This window comes from Opisthorchis viverrini, assembly GCF_000715545.1.
Source record: "Opisthorchis viverrini unplaced genomic scaffold opera_v5_312, whole genome shotgun sequence".
Lineage (NCBI taxonomy): Eukaryota > Metazoa > Platyhelminthes > Trematoda > Opisthorchiida > Opisthorchiidae > Opisthorchis > Opisthorchis viverrini.
Genome location: NW_008751970.1, coordinates 307,163 through 326,594, shown reverse-complemented (window position 1 = coordinate 326,594; position 19,432 = coordinate 307,163).

The window sequence follows — 19,432 nt, the reverse complement described above, 5'->3', positions numbered from 1 at the left end:
ATGGAAGAACACTTTCAGTAAGTAACCTCGAGTGCTGTGACTTCCCAGAATTTGCACGGCAATTTTCGTCAAGCTGCTTAATTTTAAGGGCAGCACTGCCAAAAAAGCAACCGTACGTAAATGTTCTAAATCGCTTGCGACAATACCACCTGCGCCGTCAGACTGATGGGAAATATTATAACTATCACTAGATGGAGTAAATATTATGGAAATATTAATGATAGCAGCAACATGAAAAATTTAGACAAGCTTCCAGAACATGATGGACTTGCATGTTTGGAGGTTCATCTGGCGAATTTGAAATTATTACGCCGTAATATTCGTACGCCGAGGATATCTCCTGTACGTGATACCTAATAATTCCGATCCGATCAGGTGAACTGGAAAGGCAGACCCAGATAGATAAGACCAACTTGAAGTATTTTGAGGAAACGTATTTGGAGGCAGGCCTAAGCCCGCTGGGTCGACCGTGGCAGGGAGCCCCCCAAAAAACGAATTTCGATTAGAAATCCACCCGGGAGAGAAACACAAGCAATCTTAACGAAGACCTAAGGAAATTTCTGGAATCCGTGATCACCCAAACAAAGCAGATGGGAGTATATATAGCTCGGTTATATCAAGGCGAACGAATGGCAAGAAAGCTTCCGAGTACTTACTTTGGTCGGGTATAAGACACCGCACAAGTGGAATTTGACGTACAGCCCGATCCTCAACCACATACCCAGCCACTATCTGAAATCTAAGCTTGGATACGGGAAACGTTTACATAAAGGTTCAGCATTTGACAGTATTTATTCAAAACCTGAAAATCTCCCAAGAGTCTCAGTTCTTCTAAACTTTGTCTAAGAGTACAGAAGGCCTGCCCTTGGCGCAGAATTCGTGTTTTAAGTGGCTGTGTCTCAGCATGATGTCTCCGTGGTTACGGTGGGGAATTTTGTGGAAACTTCTTTCTACGTGGTTGTATTGGAAATATTCTGAAGGAGTACGTGAACAATAATTACATCGTCTTTGCCCGCGCAAAATCGTCATGGACGCGTACAGGGAAAGCGTTCCCATACTTGAAGCGACAGCCTCGTCAGACAAAGCCAAGGAAGTCGTTGCAGCTAGCAGACTTAGTGAGTTTGTAAATGGTATTCCACATACTCTATTGGATACGTGGACAACCCCGCAGTTGAATATCTTGGGTGAGTCAGCTGCGGCTGCTGGGATAGTTTGGATTGGCCAGGGAATCTTGATAAATAAAGAGCACCGTGGATCAAGAATATTCATGGGTCCATCGAAGGCATACGGTCTTTCATCGCTGCCACTTGGGCCATGCAATAGGACACCCGTGTGTAGACTGCGTACTCAAGATCGGAAAGTATGAGAATGGTATTTCAGAGGACACTAAAGAATAAGTTTGACTGCGGCCCAAAATAGTAGGCAGCTAGTAGTGGTTACAATAAACTGATGTAGTGAATTAACACCGCTCTATTCGAGAAACGACAATCTAAATCTTTTTGGGAGACGTGACAAACGGTGCATGCGTTGGCTGCATACCGGTTTTACGATTTGTGACCATAAATAACGTTCAACAACTGAATGGTGTGCCATCACAGTCATAGTTAGTTATACAAGAACATCTAAGTCAGTGTCGGTCATAACTTGTCCAGAATGTTTATCCTAGACAATCACTTATATTCAGATAGTTTAGACATGGCTGTGGAGGTGAAGACGGGTGGCAATACTTTGGCGAGAACGGTAAAATAAAAGAAGCCAAATCCCACATGACAGACAAAAAAGGCATCAGGGTGGCACGAAATAGCGAACGGATTTCCGCGTGCTAGGTGCCTGTAATAAGTGGAAGCTTTTTCAACTATAATAGGATGCTGGAGCTAATAAAAGATTAGGCATACAAATGTGAGCACCGGGGTGATGAACGGTGACCGACAGCGAAGTTCCGGTTCGATGAGTGCCACTGCAGTTGAGTATGGGATGATTACTGTTATATCTGCTGATTCGCCGAAATGTGGTATCTGCTGCTAACCCGCTTCAGTGCCTAGTGCCGGAGAAATTACTCAGAGAAGGGAACACACTCGCTATATTCCGACCGGGCGAGTGCGAGAGCAAAAGTTACAACGGCTTCACATTATTTAAAGGAGACTTTCTGACATTGATCCAGGCTGTCTGATAGGCGTTAGTGAACACCCATCAACATCGATCGTGCCTCTATAAAATGCCTGAACGCTGATCACATTCGGTCGTGCTTCTGTGGCGTGCGAGAACACTCATCTGGTTTTGCTGAATTGATTGAATGTTTGACTGACCTGGATACTGTTAGTGCTATAGTCTTTTACTCGAAGTAATATCAGAAGGTGAAATAACACTAACAATAGACTGTTATGTATAGGGGTTACCAGGGACACTAGCACAACTGAGTAGTACACAAAACAAAATAAGAGATTCGTCGAGTTCTTCATTTGATAAATTGTAGTGGACGCAGCCGAGGTTTGTATGACGCAGCGGAATTGAATGCGGGTCTTGACGAAGTGTGTTGAAATCTGGCCTATTCCTTGTCGTTTAATAAAAACGACATTGGGCCCAGACTTTTCCTGCACAGTGAGCCGTGCGTAGGTGTGAAGTGACCCTGGTCAAGGCGCTGTGTGAAGTGACGAGCATCGGCCTCCTGCTGTCGCTGTTTCGCTTGCATATATGATTACGTTGTGAATGAGGATGCGCTTGCATTTTTTGGCTTAGGATAAGATTCCAATCTTCTTGATTAGTCGTGACAGGAATAAAACAATGGGTATGCATGCGTTGAACAGATCATGTGAGTGGATGAAGGTAAATATTGATGACATAGTAACCGGACTGTGAACGCGGTTGAAGATAAACGTTGAAGGGATGGTAATCAACAATACCTGCCGGCTTTCCTGTTGAGATTTTGGTGAAGCATTGGGTTCCGAGTGTTCTGAAGTTACTCTAAGGAATCTAACCTTCCTGATAATTACAAGCTCTATTGAGGGCGGCAGGGTTGTTATTTCTACTAAGTTGCAAGGTATAAGTGACGGGATGAAGAATTGGGCTAGAAGAAGGATCAATTTCTCAAAACAAGCAGCTTTACATCACCAATATTCCCACTTACTAGAACTTCGTTAAGGTTACATCCATGAATGCACATTTGAAGAAGCACTAGGCCATTGAATTCTAGGTATCAAATCCATGTTACCCGACCTTACGACAATCTTGTATGCACACCTCTATTTTCAATTAGCTGCGTCCAGTCGTACGTGTGATCGCCGAGTCTTGACATCGCATCGTCGGTGTACACGTGGAGCCAGTTTTACCAACAATGGAGTAATTGGGCAGGTAGTAAGTTTACCTTTATAACAGTGAGACGTTTGACCAAATGTATCTACGATATTAACGAGAATAAATCGGGTAAACATTCTTCATTTCAGGTTCACGATCGACTGGACCTAGCACTCCGAAAACGAAATTGAGCTGCCATCCATTTTAGTTGTACCAATTCATTCAGTGGGGGAAATATTTCACAGGCGATGGTTTTATTATTTACATGCGTGAGTATGTCGAAGTGACAACGCGGACGTTTATGACGGTGAAGGACCGTCGATGGCAATCGCATTAGGCTGTCATGCGCAGTTAAGGCTTCGTAACCGGTGGTGCGCATAGCATGGGCCTGGAAGTTGTGATGAGTAGCCAAAGGGAGCTACAATTCAAAGAGTTATGATGATGCGGGTCATTGAATACGGTCAGGTTGGGCTATCATGCATAGTTGAGGCCTTGTAACCAGTGGCGTACACACATGCGTGTGTAGCAATTAAGGCAAGCGACAGCGCGCGCGCTTATGATGACCAATGGCAGTGGTTGCTCTTTAAGATGTTATGGATCTCAGCTGATTTGTGCCTTCTAAAGGGAATGGTCTTTCACAGAAATCGTGATAATTCACGTGCAGAGTCTCTGAAAAGGGTATTGACTAGTTGCGCGAAACTGCGNTGAGGTTGCTGAAAATCCGTCGACAGCCCACGACCGGTTTCGCCTATGAGTTTGCAAATTATTGCGTATTCGCTAGTGTTTTGTCCAATTTGTTACGTCTGGTGAGTAAGACGAATCCAAACGTTATTCAGCTGGCCGCTTTCGTGCAGTTCATACTGGAAATTCCGTAAACGGTGACAGCTGTTTGAAGAACACCACGGAAGTTAAGATGTGTTGCTGTTTATGTTGATTTTTTATCCCATAAACTGGTATTCTTATGCAATTCGGCGGAGCTGCGTCACCTTGAAAGCACATAAACAAGAAGGCATCAGCAGCACACCACCAATTAGTTTAACATGCAGCCGGAATGGACCAACTTACCACTGAATTCTGGAGTTTGAAAATATCATAGGTTTGGCGAAAGTAATATCAATTAGCTTCCAGCGATCGGCGATTCACAACACGGGCGCCTAATTGCGGAGCTGCGTCACCTTGAAAGCACATAAACAAGAAGGCATCAGCAGCACACCACCAATTAGTGAAACATGCAGCCGGAATGGACCAACTTATCACTGAATTCTGGAGTTTGAAAACATCATAGGTTTGGCGAAAGTAATATCAATTAGCTTCCAGCGATCGGCGATTCATAACACGGAATGGCGCCTAATTTGAAAGCACGCAAGGATGTAAGAGTATTTACATGAGAGCCATAATACTTGAAAATGCGGACTGATGCAATGAAGGTAGTTAAGCTCTAAAGTTTCTGTGTACTTGCATATGGCCAAATATATGTGTGGAGCTTACAAAACCTGCCTCCGTATGACCCCCTCTGACGTACTTAATCGAATATAACTACGTTTTTCATTGGGCGGAGCTCTTGAAAGGTCTCAAATACTTATACTACATTGAAACCTTCCCGCACATCAAATCAACCGATAGTAATCGGAACGATCAAATAAAGGTAACCAAATCGCTGAGTTGCATATATACGGCTGTTTGATTCTAGAGCCATCAGAAAATACTGCGTTTCTGTACCCAATACCAATATAATAACAAGGATGTTCATGGCTCTTTCCCATCGGCTGGATACTCCACTGGTGCTCTGAGGCGGCAGGTTACTCAAAGGCACTTAAGCAAATACCGGGGAAGTCCAGCCGTTTGACAATCTTACATCACACGAACATTAGATTAAGCTACCTGTGTTCTTCAGCTCCACTTGGTTACCCCACCTTCAGGATGACAGTGGGATTTGAAAAGCAGCGTAAAACACGACCATTGTTCTTCGGTTATTTAGTTTATTATAACTTTTTTCTAACCATGTTGGTTGTACAAATTAATGAGAAATCTTGTTAGGGTACTATGGTTACAATCACCTAGTAACGAGAATCCAAGGGGCACTTGAAGTATGCGTAATATGTTGCAGAAGAATAACTCAGAACGGTGAGTTGTGTTCTACAGATGGTCCAACAATGGTCATTTCCATGCTATTCTAGGTAACTGTTACCTGACAACCTGGTGGCTTTTGTAGCCCTTTTTCCATTTTTGGGTCCCCAACTGACGGCTGGCTGTCTTAATGCCTCAGTTGAACAGCAGCATTAAACCACGTCATTCCCTCGATGAACCAAAGAATATATTTCCTCCATACTGGTCTTGTTCGTCTACAACAACTTGGTCAATTATTGCAACCCCAACTGACTCGTACGATACATTTATGTACTCTGAATTTACAAGTATTATCATATCTGATGGTTTTTCACTATCCATTTGGGAATAAGCAATATAAACGTCCGTAATAAAAATTGTCTTAGAAAATTATAGTAGAAATCACATATAATGGGTGTGAAATGTGGGTGGCGAATGATGTTCTGTTGGCAATCTATAAGGTCTAAATGCAGCAACCGAACTGAGCTAGAAAGACGTTAGTAAGTTACATTAGGAATTCCTCCAATCAGACCATCATGAATCACTTTCTCCCAATTACACTGCCTTTTTTGCAGCAAAAGCTTTGACAGTGTTCGACCTATTGACGTTCACATGAACTAGAAACGGATGCACGAATTATCAGATAGACAACACTGCTGTTGTCTGCAGCAAGATAAGATATGATTGTGATGTGTTGGGTTTAAGAGTAGCCTGGACAATTTAATTCAGCTGAAGAGTAGGATATTGATGAAAATATATGGTCACATTTTTACTCGCCTTCCAACTACAGTCACCTTCGTTGATTTTGCTCATTGCATCGTCATCAACGGGCATATTGGTATTGATGGAACACTACCTTCTGATAGGTAGTGTGATAGAACGCTGTGAAATTTATGAGGGGAACGTGGATCGCAAAGATGGTTTAGCTTACTGAAAGGGACCGTAGAAATGACAGAATGCTTTTGAGATTTACTCAGTTTAGTAAGCCTTCGAAAATCAAAGGGGCTTTTTCTTCCGTTAAGTTGTGTCCTTTCGGAACCGACACACCCGCTGATATGTCAACATCAAATCCATTGGAATCAGGCCCAAAATTTGACATTAGTGTTTTGCCAGTAGTGGGAACCTTACAAGATATTTTCTCAAATTTCTCAAGCCTCCTAAAGTTTTATTTGTTTTTGTTTATTAGTCACCCGTTTACGTCTCGCTACCGGCCTAGTTGTGGGCAAAACGCTAATGATCATCACGGCGATGGAAAATCTGGCTGACAAATTATGGTCAGAAGCTATACGATCCTGAGCATGCTGAAACAGACATTCAGTAAGGGTACCACATGGTCGTGGGATTCTCCACTTGATTCATCACCAACACATCACTGAGCTACTAATATTTTGACACATTGCATTAAATAGCTTCACCGCTTCCCATTGTTAAATATGTTACTGCACATTTACATGGTCCACTATGCGGCCACAGAGTATAAACTATTCAACGAGCAAGCCTGTATCTCACCGTTCATTCGAAAACCAGTTTGCAGGTGTGATCCATTGTGAGGCAGGTAGGGATGAGTTAGGCAGTCCAGATTTGAGGAAGTTATGCTGATGGTGGGACCAGACCTTCGTGAATTCGAAAAAGGGGTACAGATTGTCCTTTAAACGAGATGCGGTTAGTGTTACGGTGCTCTTAGATGCCACGCGCGTCTCAAAAACGGCATAGTTTGAGTGGCATCTTCTCATTGGCAGCAAAGTTTAACTTTGTTTCCATCATTTTTGCTTCTCTCTTGTCTGGCGCTCATGCGAGTTCCGTAATTTAACACATCTATTCACAGTCTGGTCTGACCCTACCAAACGATCCTCTTAGTTTTCTAAACTTAAAGTCTGTGCCCAGTATCGCAGGCCATTGTTGGTGGGGCACATGTAATCACTGCAATATTGTACCGTTTGGACGTTCCCTGCAGGTTACCTCCAAATCTATCCACCTAATTCCCCTACCGTTATTGTTCTTTGGTGTTTTTACATTGACCCGCCAATGATAGCATTGATAGTATATTGATGGAGCAATTTTTTAGAAAGGTAAAACAACCTGAATGAATGAACACGGTGGCTACCTTGCTTATTTGCATGACCGAGGCAAATAGTATGGACGTCTCGAGCTCACTTAATCATTGATACTAATTTTGTAGGCCGCTCCATTCGCTCAAGTCATTAACTAGTAAACGGGTGGACAAATTCAGTAGCGTAATCATTGAGTGTGCCGTAATTAAGTTTTGAACTGTTCCAAACGCAAATTATGTGTGGCTACCATAACTCGAGTGCATCAATACTCACTTGTGGGCCACTGCTCTGGTGTATATGTCTGGGAATACTGCCAAAGACGTGTTGAGAACACAAGGTAGAAACAACATGGGTTTATTCCTCCAAAAGTTGGATGCTATACGGAGGTTACTCTGAAAGCAGAAAAAGAGAGAGCTCCAAGGACAAAAACTCAGTAGGCGAGTCAAAATGGACAGTCAGCACACAGAAATTGCACGGTGGCACATTTGTCTTATACTTATACTTCTTATACTTATACTTATACTTCGTGTATGATGACGTTATGACACATGTGGTTGTGGTGTTCTCCGCATTCGCATCACAGATACCTGATTTAGTTATCATTGTTCAGTATCAGGTGGTGAACCCGATAATAAATTGTGGACCCCCATCATGTTCGTCTGCTTGTTTAGGTTTTGGCAATAATACGGTGACATCCTTCTGGCTGGGTAAGCTTGCTGGCCAATGAACCTCATACTTCAACAACCTGTGGGTTTCTCGTCACTGCATTCTATGCTAAACGTTCTGTCAGTTGTCATAATGGAGGTTTGATTATCCAAACCAAAGGTAGGTTAGCTGTAACGTCACAACTTTGTCCTATTCGGACAATTGCGGGGGCGGAAGAGTGAGAGCCTTGTTTTCCTCGGGGCTAGTATAAAAGCGTCCGCGTTCGCCGTAAAGATCACATTGTGTGTTCTGCTATATCAGTTTTCGAATACCTTCATAGCCCGTTGCTTTAGTTGGTTTAGTTTCTTTCGCTTCTACTGATGGCTAGGGCTCATCATTCTTCGATCCATGGGCTAAAGAACAAATCGTGGGCTAGATGGATTTGCAACGGCCACCTAGGTAGTTCACGTCAGGCAGCACGCTGTTTTACACTCTCGTGTCCATTCACACTTGCTTCATTTACTCAGCTTTTACCTGCGGACGCTGTGTTACGCACTTTCATGTCATACATAATTAGAAACTTAGATGTTCTCTCGCTCTTTTCTTACATCAACACAGTAGATACATCCTATTGCATCGACTTCTCTACCGTGTTCTTCCGTACCACTCATTTTTTTCCTTGTTACCTCCAAACAATGATCCAAAGTCACTGTCAGATTTTCGGAATAAGCTTCTACATAAGTGAGTGATGGAAATCTTCCGAGCCAGATATAGATTGTGTGCCTAGGTGTTGGGTGATTGTTCCGAGTACATTCGAGGAAACAGTATGTCTTACAAGCGCATGGTTTGTTTGATAGAATCAATGCGCGCTGATCTATCGGGATTTTGGCTTTTATTGAATCTTTTTTTACTAAAAGACAGCTGCCTGCCATAACTATTTAAATCTCGTGATCTGCCTGCGTTTTCCGCAAAAAAAAACAAGCAAATAAACGTAGAGGTGACCGATCGATTTTGTCAACAAACAAGATGTTTGTTAAGGGAATCTATTTGGCAGATTAGACAGTTTTTCTGTCAGTCACTGCTGTAGATTGCATGTCTCTAAAGCTGTTTATTCTAGGATTTCAGCTCATCATTTTGGGGAAAATGTCTGCACAGGACTGTAGGATATGAACAAGGGTGTGAGAATTGAGTTTCGTACGTATATCGGTATAACCAGACGAACTAGAAATCCAGAATTCAGCGAAGCGTAACAGCCAGCACGTATGTATTCGAACTGGCGAATATGTACAGCATATGGAATATTAAAACAAGAGAATAATGAACAGATCAATGAATAGAGTATCAGTCATGTTCATCACACAAGGTTTCCATGGAGCCTGGAGATTGAGTCATTTAGGCATGGTAAATTGACCGCTGACAGTTCCGGGCTCATGCTCCAAAAGCCAACATACCAAATGCTCTACAAGGATCGTTTGGGGCACTCATGAATACAATTCGAATAGGCTTGAACTGATGGTCATTAGTTCCAGTCAGCTGTTACTGAACACTACGCTTTACGCTACTGACCGCGCATACTGGCCCCCATTGCATCATATATAATGAGCACCACTGCTGAAATTTGGTTCGTTTCAGGATGTCTTTAACAAGATCACGGCCCAGTACAATGTCGAAAGATGGATCAGGTAAGGATATGTACGATGCGTTTCGGTAAACACTTGAAGCATCCAACTCACCTGGGATATTGCAGTCTTTTCTAATTATTTGTTGGAGACAAAACCGGTCACTGGTAGATGGGCTTGGCCGTAATACTGTAATTTCTGGTTAATAAGCTCTGTCGGGGTCCAAGCAGATTCCTTGCAGATAACATGCGTTCTGAATAACAGTAAGCAATGGTTGAAGTTGTGCCGAGCAGTGTAAGCTTGTATCTCGTTGTTATATGCCAGTAGTCCTGAATAAATTAATCTATTGACAGCACCGACTTCCGAGTTCCCGATATTAAAAAACATGTATTCATAAAAAGTAATATGCTTGGTGTAAAGTGTGAGTTGGATGCAGATTATCCTCGATTTTGGTGCTAGTTTGATGAAGGTAATTAGTGGCAAGTGCATTATTCATTTTTGACTGATAGAGGTGAGAAAATTCAGAATCTACTTCACTTCTGATATCTTTTTTGGTGGAGAATTCATCCTGTAAGTGAAGCCAATCTATGCTGAAAAGCCTAAAAGCAATATACAGCTGTTTCACCCTTGGTGGGAATCATCAGCGGTGTGCTTCTCGCGAAACTCCAGAGAGTCTCCAACCCGCGGCCCCCTGGATAGTAGTTTGAACACTTAACCGTTCGGCCACGAGCGGCTGATCAACAGTGTGTTTAACTCGCACTTAGACAGGATATAGCGCCACTCATCATTCTCAAATCTCCTCACACTCCCAACATTCGATATCTTGTTAACAACCACAACGTCCGCGACGAGATTATCCAAAAAATTTGTTTTTCTACATGATCTGGGCATGGTATCATTCGGAAATGTCGGTGTTCTGATTAGTGAGGTCATCCGATGCCCGTCCGAATGGGCTCTCTCGGTACCACATCCTCTTTGTCATGAAGTAATACTGGTATGCTGGCAAGCCATTTCAACAGTTTTGCATAGTCCGGATAGATCAGAAGGTAAACACCCTGCCTCCGGGAACCGTTCAGGATGATTTTAGCTCGTGTCTGGCCTCGGACCTCACAATATTGATGGTGAAGAATTGTGAAACTAACCATCGCGATAGTCCATGCCAACGAAAGTCATCATTAGGGAAGAGAAATCCCCAAACGCCCACTAGTGGTGGAAACTGCCTCAATGTCAGTAGCCATCTAAGGCTTTATCCAACAACAGTTAACGGACTCGGTGATTTACTAACAGCTAGAAACCTCGCCCCTTGACAATGAGGGTACAGTGGTACTACCAAGTTAACTTGGTTCGACGATAAGAGAATCGGAAGTATTAGGATCTGCCAAATGATTTCCACGTTTGTCGGTCTGTCTGTGAAGCCAAACATATGTTAAACAAAAATTCACTACCCGTGAAAGGAAGAAGGCATTCGCTGTGGAGTTATTTATTCGGAAATGCAAGCTGACCGGTTACAGACCATTGAACAGGGAAGTAAAACTCTAATCTGCATCTTAGTTACAAAAACTGGACACCGATCTTCTCCCGAACGAGTCCTCTTGAACTTTCCCGGGGATTCATTGACTCCACTCATTCGTCGGTCAGATCCAAGCAAATGTTACAAAGTGGCTCCACGAATTCCGTAACAGATCTCCCTTTTTCAATACACGCGAAGCGAAAGTCTACGAACAACACACACTACTCGCGTGCCTTTCCGTCAGTAGTATCACCGTTACACCCGTAGATATTCAGAAACTGCTGTGTTACCGAAATTCTGCAGTTGATGGGACCAGCATTCGACTTGGACACATGATGAGAATATTAAAGCGCTATAGTTGATTGAGGAAAATTGAGATCAGCGTAAGGAGCCTTTGAAACGTTTTGCTAAGATTTCGTCCAATCTATACTTAGAATCCGAAGAGCACTATGCAGCTGTTTTTAACTTACTTGGAATTATGAGAAGTGTGCATCCTACGAGACTCCAGGAACTTTTGAACCAGCGACTTCCCAAGTAGTGCTTTGAGCACTTAACTGTTCGGCCAACAGCGGCTGATTAGCAGTGTGATTAACTCACAGGATAAGGCGTCACCGTCCCTCAATCAGGGGATCCACACCATGTGGTCACGTGTTGACTAGCCTTTCGAGTGACGACCTCTCAGGTGATGAATTTTATTCTCCCTCTCAGCCACTTATAGATTGATGATATACGGTGCGAACTTCAAGTGACTCTGGTTTTTCTTTCCTCACTGTAAGTGGAAGTTAACGACTAGATGACGCTTTCAAAAACTATATCATTCCTATGTCATACCTCTTCATGAAACAGCAAGAAATAATTTCCAACGGAAATATTCAGGCTCGGAAAAAGCCCTTGGGTTCTCCGCGTTTGATTGGACAGCTTTCGAGGAGTAAGTGAGTCCGTCCAGTATATGGTTATTGTTTTGCTCGCTGAGCTGAGCAATTTGATTGCGAAAGCCTCACAACCAATCGAGGTGACATCATCAATGAGTTGTTATGGTGATGAAACGTTTGCAATCAAACTACCCAGCCCAGAGGACAAATCAACGACCATCTATGCTACATGAGTTGCTAACATTCTCCTCTGTCCAGTATGCTATGCTGTTCTTTGCGGATTGTGTATATTATGGTATTTTCAAGTCAGGATTAATAAACAATGGACCAGCACACCCCACTGATCATATTTTTGCACAACCGATAGTTATAATTTGTGTTCGTTGAAATCGTCCTTGCGGAGTCGAGTCGAATTCTGTTACCTACTCCGGTACCCTTATGACGTCTGCGTAGTATATGAAATAAAATAGTAAGGCAAGACCGCAATCTTTTGCGATACATTGTCAAAGACAAAGAATATTGACAGTAGAGATGATGTTCATTTAGGTACAAATCCCAAGCGTATCGTCTTGGCTGATCACTGGTTCCCACAACATCTTTGTACGTTTCTATTTCTATTTTCGTTCTACATATTTACTACTAATTAATTTGACCACATGCAACGATTCATACGGTTTAATTTAGTCTAGCCGTGTTATCCGAACCTTGTACGCTTGTTCTGCTGCTCAACGAAGTTCAAGTCTCTAGTACTCAGAACAACAGAACATTCGTAGTTTGGAACAACCACCACGAGACTAATCGCCAAAGATAGAAGCTTGCCTGCATACAATTGGAGGTTATTTCTAATTGTTCCGAATTCGGGGAATAATCCATCAGCATAAGACCCTTCACTTTCTTCGACCACTGTGTACTGTTTTCGTAGTAACACGTAAAACGGAAAACCTTTATGAAAATACACTGCGATATACAGAATATCGTGCCAACTGAATCATGAGGCGGCCTGTGTGTAGCACATTCATGTGTAGAATATCATGAATGAGAGACTCAGTTGAGTCTTCGTGAGAACCCGAATTGATTTGCCAATGAGTGTATTTCTCGAAAACAGTCCAATTTGGGTTCAAGTAGAACATAAGGTTGACGAAAACTTCGGGATTGCGCCTACCTGATGAGCTCGAAGGAGGGCGAAACCGGTCGTGAGCTGTCGAAGAACTTTCAGCAACCTTGTGGGTAGTTTCTTTCAGGAAAACCCTGTTCTTTATTCGTTCAGTTGATGAAACTAAGAATTACTGGCCGTTTGTCCATTGAATTAGCGTTGCGTGAGTTCTCGTGGAGCGTCAATTCAATCGCACAACCTTTCTTCCCGCCAAAAATCTCTTCACGAATAAAACCTAACAGACTTTTAGCCAAGCAGAGTATACTTAAGCAAAAGAATTTAGACTGACGTACTGCTTACTGGATAATCTTACGCTTGACTAGGCCAAATTTCGAACGACTTGCGGCTCTTCAGTGTTAGTTTTCGATGCGGGTGAAGATAAACTTGTGGTCTCTATTCGCTTGAGTCTCTATTTTTGAGCAGATGAAAAAACTTACTGACGTCAATGACGTTTATCTTCATACACAGACTTTACCTACTGTTCCCTAAACCGTTAGTGACATCACGTTTTCGTTTTTTTGTGAGTGTCATCGAGTGGCTCATTTTCCCACATCGGGAAGCAAAAAGTTCAAGTTATTTTACGTATAAAAATTTTAGTGGTTTCCAATCTCACAATTTCTCAATTAATTTGTCGATTATTGCATTCGTCCCACTTCCGGTAAATTTTTGTGAATTGCAGCTGTTTTGGAAGGTGTAAAATCTGAATCGTGAAATTTATAGAAATATGTTGCACCCTGCTCTTGAAAATTAACGACTGCCAAATTTAATGAACAGGACCATCCAATTTCTACTACCGAATTGTACGGTTGCCAGTTTTGAGCACATACATGTACCGTTTCTGCGAATGGTTGACAGAATAAACCAATTGGTGCGAGACGTCACTGTGTTTGATGTGATGCTTCGAAACCACCAGGTCTGTAATGAAATCTGTCGACGTTTCCTGTTTTCGCTGGAAATGATCCTAAGTTAAACGCTGAACTGTAAATAAAGCGTATATTTTGGGAAGCATCAACAATGCGAACCTCATACTTGGTGCGGCGTGTTTCTATCGCGTTTTCTGACACAACTAATGTGTGGTTTCCAGAATTTATCGTTTGTTCGAGGGTACATACTTGCTTCCGTTTGTTAGATTTGCACGTCGATTGGTGGATTCTTTCAGGTAGCGTTACTGCCTGTCCAATTGGTACAGGACGAACGGTGGACGAATTGGTCCTTCGCTAATATGCTGCAGCTCATCCATCCCTTTTTCTGTACACCAGGTCAAGCGATCGTTCGTTCTAGCCTGTGCATCTGAACATATCGTCATCATTGTTCCTAGCTGATCTACGTCCGGGACATAACAGGATGTACCGGTGTTCGGTTATCCAGTCCGGACAACAGCAGTACGTTCTATATATACCAAAGCACGTCATGTGGAAATTTGAGCGCACTACGTGAAAATCAGACCCAAACGTACACAAATATATTTACAACAGTCTTGCGTTTGTACACAAACTCCGTTCTNATAAATGCTTTGATAAGACTTTCTGAACAAGCAGGAATGGAACTCAGCTACAGTTTCTGAAGCGGTAATTGCAAAGAAAACAAATCTAGATACGAACACTCCAAATTCTCCTGATCATATGAAATGTTTCATCCTTTGATTATACTGCTCACAGTCCCGTCTCGGCGTTGGACGCCCAAGGATCGTTTGAAAAGCACCAGAAGCTGCATTGGTTGGGACATGTGTTACGTATACCGAACCATCGTTTCCCGAAGAGAGCGCTGTTTTCCATGCCCATTTCAGATTGGCATAAACAGTGGGGTGGCCAAACGGTGACTTGGTAGAAGAGTGTGTAGGAGATCACGAAACGCTTGGGTGTTGTCGGTGCTACTCGCCTTCCAGGATGGGGATCGCATGATCCTCACTGTGCCTGGTTGGAGACACTGCAAGATATGGCTGCCAACCGATGTCAGTGGCGTTCTTGTTGTCAGTTTCTGTCCAGATTGCCTGAGTGAATGCCTGGAGGTATAGGTACCTCGGAATGATTGTGGTAAGCTAGCAGTGTCGCTTCCCCGTCCACCTTTACTCTTTTCTTCAGAATAAGGCTTTCAAATAAATCATGGTTGTACGGCAGTGAAGCGTCGGTGTTGAACACTGATGCCATGTTGTCGATGATGATGATGATTAAACGCTTGAAGTGCTTTGGGACTCACCACACAGCCCAAAACAACTGTCCAGTTTGATCCTTTAGACATACTGGATGCTGCGTGACCTAAAAATCTCCAGTCATCTGTCTCAGGCCTTCTCACATACAGTGATTTACAGCTACGTAAGCACAATCCCCGAGACCAAAGTCTGGTGTTCAGTGTTTTTGGTGCAATGCACGGATAGTCTGAGCGTTCGGGGCAAACTTCAAGGATACGAAATGTAGCGGTACTTGTCACACTGCCTATCACTGGTGAGCTGTGCTACTTCCCTTGTTCGTTCACAAAAGTAGGCAAGAGTTAGTCAGTAGGTCTTTTGTGTAGTAGGTTATTTTGATGAGAAATAAGATCAATGGTAGCGAAATACACGCATTTGCAGACAAATTTGGTTTTTGCGAGAGACTCACTGGGAACCCAACTGAATCTCCCGTTTGTGGTGTTTCCAGGCAACTGAGTGGTAATCCGTGAGAACATCCGCCAAACTTCTTGATGAACCGTGTCCGCTTTAAAGAATAGTGCTGTGTAAAAGAAATTCAACGACAGCATCAAAAGCGCGACGATTTCTGGACTTGTCCAGTTAGCCATAATTATTGATGAGTTCAATGGTCCAACTTCAGTAGTTATGCGAGCAGACAATTCACTCATCATATAGACAGAGGTGATTGTAGTAAAGTATATCTCATGCCAATGAAAGTATGGTGAGCACACACATCAGTTTTACTGAGAATCCCATTTAAAACGGAAGAACTCGAGCCCGTAACCCTTCGATTATCTGTCTAACACTGTCAGATGAGCCACTGTGGATGGCATCTCATATCCTACAGTGCTGGTGGATGGTCAGTTGCCATGACTTTACTTGGCTTATCGACGAATTTTCGTCCTCATCCTTATTCAGGTCAATGACGCGTGTATGAAATGCTCCATCACTGTCTTTGTTTCAGCTAATACGAAGGTATAAAAACTTCTGTAAACATTACTCGGTATGACTTGATTCTCCTGCTGATGAAATTCCTCGACTGCATCCTACCTTCTAAGTCCTTCTTTGGGTTCGTTAGGCAAGCATAGTCACAGGTTCGCATCAACTCTATTTGCACCTGGACATCGGATGAGACTTGTGGCAGATGAACATTCTACTTCCAAGTAGCTTGATGTTTTCCAAAGACCTCACTGCATCCCATTAGAATCTCTCTCTCTCTCAATGAACGTGCAAACGTACTGCACAACGACTGGACATTATTCAAGATATCGAAGTGGTTTCACTGAATAAAGACCATTCATAAGGTTGATAAAAACTTTTTGACTGTTTGGCTTAAGTCCGTTTACGTCCGCCAGTACATCCCATCAAAGTTAAAAGTGCGAGATTCCTTTGATTCTGTCAATAAACCCTTTACTGCAGGAGAACATATAACCCGACACGTGTTGTTTTTGGTGTGCATGTATGAAATAATTGTGATGGAAACCAGAGCTCATCCAATGAGTCCTAATAGTGCGTGAAAAAGATGATGTGTTGCCGAAAAGTTTTCACCAGCAGGACTATGAAATGGTGTCTTTAAAGCTTCGTTTATCGTAAGAGAACACATAGCCAGATACCAAACCTTCACCCAATGAAGCACCAGAAAATTGCATTCTGAGTTTTCAGAAGAGAGCAGTGCAGCTGAACTGACAGAATGCACTACTTATAAGGTCGATGAAATATCCCCGACAGCCCACGACCGGTTTCGCCATTCTTGGGGTTCATCAGGTAGACGCATTTCCCGAGTTTCTGTCAACTTTATGTCCTACTTGAGCCCATATCGCATGAAATTAGCGAATTACACGCACTTGTATACCAACTCGGCTTTACCTGCGTTTCACCTGAATCTCTCGTTTACGATGCTGTTAGGCAGCTGCATGCGCTGTATCATGAACGAGAGATTCAGCTGGGTTCCAGGTGAGCCTACCGTCAAACCCGCATTGGTATGCAAATGGGTGTAGTTCGCTCATAAGTATTCTGTTCTGAAACAATGAATAACGGCAAGATCTAATCAGGAGTTGTATGGAGGAAAGGACTACGTGACAGCAAAAATGCATCAGAGGTGTATCTGGACTCATAGAAGGGGTACTAAAACCAGAGGGAATCATGGTATCTCACAAACTAAAGACCATATTGAGGTGGATGATTTCAAGACCTAAAGAGAAAAGTAGCCAGAATACCAGAAACATGGCTGTTAAGAGAAAAGGACCAAAGAACCAAAGGACGAAAAGGATCACAACTCTCCATGCGAATGGAAGAATACAATGCGGCAGTCCAAAAGCATGACCTTCTCTCTGCGGTCTCAATAAACGAAAATCAAGATCCAAAAAAGTGAGTCTAGAAAACGTGAATGCCTTAGCGCGCAGGAACACAAGACAAGCAAGAGAGTTCCAGTTGACATACCACTGCAAGCAAAGGATAAACAGCTTATTCGGATAACGCAAAGGGAACAGACGGATCAATTGACAATAGTAGCAATCGTGGAACCTATTGGTCAAATGTCACGTGAGATGAGTCGGATAGTTCAAACTTAAAGGTCATCATGTGGTTGACAAATCAGCAGGCCAGCCCACCATCCAACATCCTACTGTCAGGGTAAGCCAACAGCCAATCTGAGTAGGAATGACCCAAAGGCATCGATCATATTGGAGTTGTTCTATATGGTCTCCGTTACCGCTCATACTTTGAGCCATACATTATGTATGTAGGTGTCACCAGTTGAATGAAATCTTCCCTGCTGCGATACTGCAGTCAGCGGATTCAGTCTGTCTAGAGTGGGCCCCACAGCCTAAACGTTTCCCCTCAGGGAAACTGTTGGTCATGCAAAGACTTACCTAAAATAGTCAGCTCTGGATAACTATCTGCTCATTTTCATATGTTTGGATAACCTTTGAAGAACGATCTTGCAAAAGCTCGTTTAATACATCGTTTTCCACACACCGAGGGGATGTCCAAATTTGTTTTCGCTGTTCTTCACAAACAGCAGTCTCGTGGCGTGCTGTGAACAGAATGAATTTGAAAATACCGCATTTGTATTTGAGAGGCTACGAGAAACGTCTTTTTCAAAGTGAACGAGAGTTTTACTTAATCGAAATAGTGAACTCCGCACTTGCATGCACGATCGCGTGTGAAGAGGCCATAAATGGGCCAAAACATTTATCCAATGACGTCAGAAAGTCAGAAAGGACCCGTAGCTTCCCACGTGCAGGAAGAAGCGTGTGATGCGTGTCACTAATATCTCTTGAGTGATGGCATCCAAGGCGATCAAATTTCGGCCGAGAAATTTGAGTTAGACAGACAAAATTATTTCAAGGGGGGAGTAGCTTGGGAGTGACATTTTGTGCGTCTGTTAATTAAAGTTTCCAATCCCCTGGATACTGTTCTCCGGACGATTCCTATGGTAAACAGTTAGTCCGACTCACTCATGCCTTAAAATTTATTATTTTTGAATTATTCAAACTACAATAAGATATACCATTAGCGAAGCAACCGTTTTCCAAAAAAACCTTACCTATTCCCTCCGTTAAGCAGGCCAATGCCCATATAGGAGCTAGATTTCTGAATGAAAATCCGTACGAATAAACTGTTTTGAATTTGTCGTGCATTGAGTAGTATCGTTGTGTAGCAAACAACTTCCACAAACAGGGAGATAGGGGAAACTGCGAGGTTTTGCTGGTTCTTGAGGAGCAATATTGACAAAAAACGTGGATTGTAAGAAGGGAGGCGTCAGCCGTGTTGATAATGAGGATGATGATGATGTTGACAAAACTTGCGGTGAGAACTGTTGGGTAATTTTGATCATTTGTACTCTGTCTGTCGATGAAAAACTGTTTGCCATTATGTGGGACTAGCACAACAAGAAGCATCTGACTTAGCTCCTAGTTCCTGACTTATTAAAAAAAGAGAAAAAGAGACCTTTTCGAATAGTGGCCATTCTTCTAAACTTTCAAAATGAATTTTTTCGTCATTGATAGCTCCGGGAGCA